Here is an 8,372-nt window from a genome sequence, read left to right as displayed (position 1 = left end):
AGTTTTTTAAATGACCCTCTTTGGTCTTGATGCAGCATGTAGCTGCAACATGTTTAGCCTAGCTTAGCACAAAGACGAAGCAGGAGACCGCTAAACCACAAGACTCTAATCAACTTGCCTGAATCACCCTTGACCCATAGTAGACTTTTATTTTTTGAAACATAACATATTGATCAGTCAAGGTTTTGATGTTATGCTGTTGGTGCACAAAATATAAGTCCAAAGTGACATCTCATTTTATTTTCAACCGATAACCATCTAGATTTCAACTTGTTTTGGTTATGAAGGAGGAGAGTTCTATGTTTTGCCAAGACAGGTAAAAAGCTGAACAGTTTAACATGTTAATGGGTTACAACCATGAATGTATGGATATCAGAAAAATGCGTGTTTTTCAAATAATATCAAATGTTTAATAAGGATGTGGCTATATTTTACAAATTATCTTCAACATGAAATGTAGGGCTGATTCATGGAAACATTAAAAATATGTATAACATACGTGTGTGTGTGTGTGTGTGTGTGTGTGTGTGTGTGTGTGTGTGTGTGTGTTGTGTGTCTGTGTGTGTAAATTCATATATGTATGTTATACACAATTTTGTTTTTTTTTTAGTTCCAGGGAGTCTTGAAACAGCTGTTTGGCATGATATATATATATCATCTCCAAAGAAGTATCCCTGCTGCAGACTATTGTTCAATCATCGCTCTGGACTGATAAAACATACAACACTAGCTTGAATGTCTAATGCCATACTACTGAGATAACTTGGAAACAAATGACTCGACTTCTCATCAAGTCTGATACATTTATGATTGTAAACAATATATTGTAGAAATTGGAATAATTGAAAATATAATGTTCTTATGAAGCGTGGGGTGGTTCTTTTGGATCGATTGAATCATTAATTCTGTGTATATTTAAAAATATTGTTGGGCAACAGCTCTTTGACATCCAGTCAAAAGTTCTAGAAAAAGCAAATAAGTGTGTAGAACATTGTGAGACACGGTGCACAACCTCTGATCTTCGGGCATCCATGCTCAGAAACCTGGAACACCATGACTAGCCCTTTGTATTTAGCAAATGTCACAACAGTAACGGAGGAAGCAAACAGTACTGTCTCTCGAAGTGCTGATTTTTTTTTTTAATTATTATCAGAGAGCAAATGATCCCAGGTTTGATCTTCATCATCCAGGGGTCTTATCTGCCTTTCCCCCTCCACTCCTCCTCCAGCTTATTATGTCTTACACTTTCCCCCCCTGGAACATTCCCTCTCTTAGATGCTTGCACCTTAAACCTGACTCTTCCTTACCACTGAGATGTTAGATTTTTTTTCTTTTGTTTTTTTTTGTTTCTTGTTTTCTGTCTGTAAATAAGATGTAAAAAGAAAATACTGTCAGTTTGCTAGGAGGCATGGAGACTACAAATGTAACAAATTATAAAATGTCAAATTGAAGAGACAAACATGTTTTGATAGGAAGACCTGAAAAAAGTGGCGGTGTGTACAAATATTTAAGGCTGTATCATAAGAAAAAAAGCTTATGTATTTGTTGTGAATATGAAAAACTGATATATTAAAGAAGTGCATGAAAAGTGTACCTTGCTGTTTCCCCTTTCATTTGTTTGGTTAAAGAGACTGATGCTTCCTCGTCCTCATGGGGGCAGCAGCCACCTCTTCATCTTTCTCTGAGCTATGAACATTTTTTGAAGGAAAAAACATCAATCAGGTAAAGCACCACTGTGTTCTTTGTGATTTTAGGTTTCTGAGAACTTGAGAAGTAGTAACAAAATTATGCTCCTTATTCTACTTACTTATAAAGGTCAGATCCAACTGGCGAATATCACTTATTATTCCTGATAATATCCTATTTAATTATTACTTGCCTACTGTCTTTATCTTTGTCAAGTCAGTCAAAAGGGGAAATTATAGCAACTTTGGAAAGCGTTTTTGTGATGTCGATTAATGATGATAAATAGAAAAGCTAACCATTGTTTCACAAGCCTTTACAAGTTATAGCGTTAAAGGTAAGCTAAAGGTAACTCCTTCTGGCAGATTTTTGACTAATTTTGGTTAATTTCTTGATCATAGTCAGGTAATTTGCTGCTACTGTTCATGTCATTTACTCATTTCTTCACTTGTAGGACTTATTGCTTACTCTGAGTTTTCGTTTGTGGGTGTGGTTTTCAATAAATTCTGTGCCCCATTATAAAGAATAAAAAAATAGTTCTAGAGCAATTACACGACAATGAGATAACCACTACATCCATTCATAAATGTGACACATGAAAAAATATACAGTATATTTTGATATATACATATATTATAACAAGATACAGCCTGTGTTTGTGGCAGTACTATTCTCAAACAATGCTCCAGGAGTCACCACGGTGCTGCCGTGAACGTCACATCTTTTGATTTGACTACATGCAAGCACACACACACAAATGTCTAATTTCTTGGCCTGTGACTGGATATGGATGCCAGGAGAAATGATCAAATCAAATGCAGTCATTTATATTAAATACTTGTCTAACACGAGATATTATACTAATGAGAGTGTTGGTGAATGCATCTGCAGCAGAAATCCCGTTACAAAGCACTCGCACTACGCCACAATGTAATAATGATGCAGCTGAGCAGACGATAAGACAGTGTGTGTTCTGGATGGATGGAGATGTTTGTCCGTGAGCGCGTGGAGAGTCCTAATGTGGGCCTGCTATTTCAGTTTTCCCCCTGAAATATGATCATCCACACCATTAACCATATTTACAACCGACCGTAAAATCACAGAAGCTGCCCATTTCTCATATCATGTGTGCCGTTTATCACAGTGGACGCAGCGATATGGATACCTGTGTTTATATGACAGTGTGTAAAAGCCAGAAGATCCTAATCCCCCGCACGCAGAGCATCTGTCGGGGAGGCGAAGGTGAATGAATCACCCGCCTTTGGATCATCTCTGCCAGAGATGCACCTTGAGCTTCTCTGAGACACCAGTTACGGAAAGACTCCAGCTCAGTCAAAAAAAACCTAGTTATTTCTGTCATTATGTCTTAGGAAATACAAGTTTGAGAAAAAAATAACATGTGCCATCAGAAATAGCTCTTGGGATTGGTCAGATGAAGTGTAATGATTATTTTTAGGACAAAGCTGCTTCCTGTCACATGATGAAAACAAAAAATCTTTTTACATCCAGGTTCAGTCTTCAGAGAGAGATAGTGAATATATTGGTAGCAGGAGACCTAGAAGAAGACTGAAGAGGAAATCAACGGATGAAGTGTAAGGAGACATGAAGTGAGTTGGTTTGACAGAAGAGGCTCCCTGAAGAAGCTCCTTTAAGCACATGGAAAAGCTATATGTCATCATATTTATTCATTCATAAATATATTAGTATATATAATATTCACAACAATGTGCAATGAGATTTTCTCTGCAACTCTTGCCAGCTTTTCAGACAATCTGACTCAAATTGCCCAATATTGGACAGCCTTGCTCCAGGTGTCTCTTGGATGGTATTTATTTCAGACTAAGCCAGGTCTGTGCTGTGAGTTGGCGGGGATAATAGAATTCAGAGATCTTAAGTTGGGAGACCCCGACAAGAGGAAGTGACATCTCAGGAGCGGCATTCAAAAAGTCCCAACAAATTGGTCACTTGTGCTTGAAAGGAATAAATAGGATGTCATCATGAAGCATTTGTATTTGACACTTTATTTTGCAGTGAATTTAAAAGAAACTGGGTGTGAAAGGGTTTTGTCTACCTGATGAGATGTTCACATTCAGCATGAATCCATTTATGAGGGTTTTCAGAATATCCTGTGAATAAATGGGCGAAAAAAAACAAACATCCAACATTGTTCGTTTGCTGGTCCAATGCTGAGATTGATGGCTTTTCATGAGGCTGCTGGGCTCAGAGAGAAGATCTTGGCGACCTGGAAAGGTTGACCTCCATCTGGAAGCTCTCAGGATGCAATGCTGTTATGTTTTTGTCTTTGTGTGATTTTTGTTCTCTATCATACACTCAACCCCTGGCTGTAGTAGGATGTGGCTGCAGATGTGAAAGGGGGCTGTGGTCTGTTGGCTCAGGTGACCTTTGGTTACCCAACAAGCCTCAGGCTACTGGTTTTATATGTATCTTGATTTTAATTCAAAAAGGACGTTGTGAAACAGTTTAATGTGGCCAGTGAGAGAATTAAAGCCTAAGGCACTGACATATTAATGTGGTTGATCAAAAAGATAAAATAAAAAAATCCAAAAAAAAAAAGAAAAAGTCAAACAAATAATCTCTTCTGCTTCACAGCACGAAAGACCCTGATTTAATTCCGAGAGAGGAACCTTTCTTTATGGAGTTTGCATGTGCTCCCTGTGTCTGCGTTGGTTTCCTCCGGGTTCTGCGGTTTCTTCCCACAGCCCTTAAACATGCAGCAGGTTAACATGCTGCCTGGATGGCAGCTGGGATGGGCTCCCGCACCCCCCGCGACCCTCAGTAGGATAAGTGATAGACAATGGATGGATGGAAAAATTGATGTAAATCTATACATATGTATTAATATCAACATAAAATGTAATCACAAAATTAAATACATGTGTCTGAACATTACTTAAATTCATTCAAAATGCAAGGACTATCTGAATTAACGTGATCTGTCTTCAAATTTTCACTGCTTTTCTTCAAGCACAAACTGGAAATGTGCATACAATCACGGATGGAAATGGAAAGACGGCCACTGTGACAGCGCCGTCTTTCTTCGACAACGCTCTTCCTCTGCTCTGTGCTGACACCTGCCACTGTATATATACACCAAGCTTTTCTCCCTTGCTTGCGTGTTGCAGTGACTGCAAAATAAGGCCCAAAAAGCAATTAAATAAGATGCTCCTTGCGTCTGCAGGTGTTCTGCTCGTTTTGGGAGCAGACCGGTCTTCACGGGTCTTCCTCTCCCCTTGGCAGCAGCAGGGCCATCAACGCTGACATTGATGTATAGGATTGTCCTCTTTCTGTAAAGCGTTGCTGGCAGGTGGGCTCACAGGAGATGTTCAATTAAGAAACTGCTCATGGGTGTGAAGTGGGTGGAGCTGCGGAAGTTTTGGTTGTAGTGGCATGGGCCGTGGGAAGGGGGCGGAGGGCCAAAGAAACATTAATAGGATATTACTGTATGTAAGTAATACTAGATTAAAAAAATACATGTAATATGTGGTATAGAAAATGGAAAGAAGTATCACTGGAGTCAAATTATTAACAGTTAAAGGATATTTTTTCCTACAACTAAGGAAGGTGTAAGTGAAAGCAGACCCCAGTTGTCTGGGGGTCCATCAAAACTTTTGATGGCTTGTAGGCAGAGGGTCTCTACAGTTTTGTTCAGGTCATTGACGGGGTCATTGGTTTACATATTGGGTGGTGGTTGACATTTTTTAAAGGTTACATTTCAACCAAAAGTACGGGGTGCTCCTGGGGAGAACTTATGCAGGACCGTATGGGTTGTGGTCACCAAACTTTGGACCGTCTCCTCACTCTCAAAGGCATCCCGAAGGGTCCCAGGAAGACTGGTCATCCTATCTGAATGTGATTGGTGGACCTTTAGAAGGGAAGCAAAGGTGAACAATCGTAGCACAGATCTGTGTGTGTGTTCGCTCATGTGCATCTTGTGTGTGTATTTGGTGTGAAGCGTGGGATTGGTGGTGGTGGGGTGGCGGGCATATATCCAATGGGTGATTGAACTCATCATGGAAACCAATAGATAGGCAATTATCAGCTGCATGGACACACTGTCTTATTCAGACTTTATTTTAGATGATAGTTTGGTCATTTGCCATTTTGTTTTGTGTAGAGAAGGGGATATTTTTCCCTTACCATTATTTCCTGTTTTATTTTAAAAGTGCTCTTTTGTCTTATTACCATGCTGACTTTCCTAGTGTTTCTTTTGTTCTGCTTCCAGTGTGGAAGACCTCTAACCCCTGGCAGTTATATTTCGGAAACATCCCCGAGGTTATTAGAAATGAACAAGCCTCTCCGATGAGGGGTGAAATGTCTTCAAGTGAAGACATTCAAGTCCAGTTGCCACGACAAAAAGATTTCGACAAGAATTCACCATGACCTGGAGGACTGAGAACCTCCACAGACCTCTAACCCTTGTCAGATTTGACTCTTCCTTGTGTTTTTTTTTCCCAAGATGCCTTTTAAGTAGTACTTGTACATTTTTCGGCATTCAGTATTCTTTTTTTTTTCCAGGGTTATTTATATACGCTAACATCTTGCATTTATTTACAATGTACTTTACCACAATTTCTTTAAGAAACAGTGATGGCTTTCCAACTAGCATCGATCCTTTAATATCGGAAGTGCCTGCCTTTCCTGATGCAGGTCAATGCAGTTGTGTATTGATATTTTGTATTGGTGACAAATGGATTGGTAATTCTGCATCAATTTTACCACTGTGTCTGAATTTGTGTCCTGACCACCAAATTATTGTTATTCAGGTCGAGGAAGGAAACTAGGCAAGTGAATTAACTGATACTTCACTTTAGAATGAAATCCTACTTTCTCACATTCCATTTTGTCTCTTTTCAGCAGGTTTTTCTGCCTCTAAGTTATTTTTTTAATACTGCTAACTTCTAGCAGCCTCAGTATACAACCACTGCTAATAATAGGAAATAGAAAAACAACTACAACAAAAGCAACAAAAATATTATGAATATTATCAATAAAATAAACCCATCCATCCATCCATCCATCCATCCATCCATCCATCCATCCATCCATCCATCCAGTCATTCATGCATTCATTCATTCATTCATTCATTCATTAAACTCTGTGCTGTAGAGTCTGGTGGATTTTTCACTCCTGAAAATGGTAAGGGAATTAGGGGTGGGATTGTGTTATGAACTAGCATAATGATAATATCATCATAATTTTCCTGGTTTTTGTCCTGCCTGGCTGCAGTGTTTAGTCATCTGTACACTGATCTCCATTTCTCTCCATCATAGGATTTCTGTCTCAATATGTCAGTTTGATGCAACTGAGAAAAGACTGCACTGTTTGGTTGCTTAATCTGACATTGGAGACCCACAACTTTGGCCGAGAGCCCGAAGGTCCTTGTTGCCCTGCCGACACCACCGCAGGAGGTGATGAGGCTTTTCAGATTCTATATGATGCATTAATCACAAGCTGATATCATCTGTTATTTTAAAAAGAAAATCCTCAGGGGACTATATGGTTTGATGACAGCTATCATAATTTGAAGTGACAGAGCCTTTTGCCTTGAAGAAAAAGAGGAAAATTCGAGAGCCAATTTCCAGGTTTTTGAAGAGCCTCTGCACTTTGCTGCACCTGCTTTACTTTATCTATAGAGGCCATTGCGCCTTATCTCAAAGCGCTCTGCTCCTGCAAATATTTTCTCAACTTGCCTTGTTAGTTACTGTTTTAAATGTCAGCTGTGAAAAAAGGAGGACAAAGTGAGGCACTATCAGCCCTGTGCAGCTTTGCAATGTGCACTTTCCAAAGTTTTCAGTGATTTCATAAATCCTGGCTGCGCTGGGCACCCATATTTTTAGCTTATCGTTTGTTAGCATATTTCACTCAAAATATGCATAGTGTCACTAACAAACAAAAAAGCTCAGAGTGGACATGCTTTTAGAGAACCCAGCAGCTGGCTCGCACAATTAATTTAGTGTGTCTGCATGATTCCACAGTCAGGCGGTTTGCACGTTTTTTTTGATAGTGTCGAACACCCTCTCGGGTCAACCTCAAACTACATTGCAGTGGTATTCAGTTCAACTGATTGGAAAATGACAAAGGAGACCTCCTCACTGCCTCCTAAGAATTGAACAATTTCATACACCCCGTTAATGCCCACTGCTTGTGGTTCATCCATGATGAGTTAATTTGCAGATCCCCAGGAGGAATTGATAAAGGATAAATTATTATTATTATATATTTTGATTCCTCTGTACTTAACAGTACCCACTTCATGATACGTTCCATCCAACAGTTTCCTCATGGGGGTTTAATAAAGGATAAATAATAATAATTGTAATGAGGAGAAGAATGAAAAAAAAAAAACAAAGATAATATTGATTAAAAAATAATTATGTTTTTGGACTGTGGAAGGAAAGTGGAGAACCGGGACGAAATCCACGCAGACATGGGGAGAGCAAACTCAACATAGAAGGGTCCCCTAGGACCCTTGTGCTGTGAGGTGGAAGCGTTAACCCCCGGACTGCCTTTAGAAGAGATAGAATGGAATAGAAAAGCAATGTTGTCACTGTGAAGCAATACATTGAAATGAAGGATGTCCTTGCCGCCTTCTCTGATACATTAACCAATTTATGACTAATGAGTAACTGCCTAAAAGGTTCCACTCTACTAGCACTCTCCCTGGTAG

The sequence above is a fragment of the Fistularia commersonii genome, chromosome 5, assembly GCF_037954325.1.
Source record: "Fistularia commersonii isolate RoL2024-O1a breed Wild chromosome 5, RoL_Fcom_v1.0, whole genome shotgun sequence".
Taxonomy (NCBI): domain Eukaryota; kingdom Metazoa; phylum Chordata; class Actinopteri; order Syngnathiformes; family Fistulariidae; genus Fistularia; species Fistularia commersonii.
The sequence above is the reverse complement of the archived record's forward strand: the minus strand, read 5'-3'. Positions refer to the sequence as shown.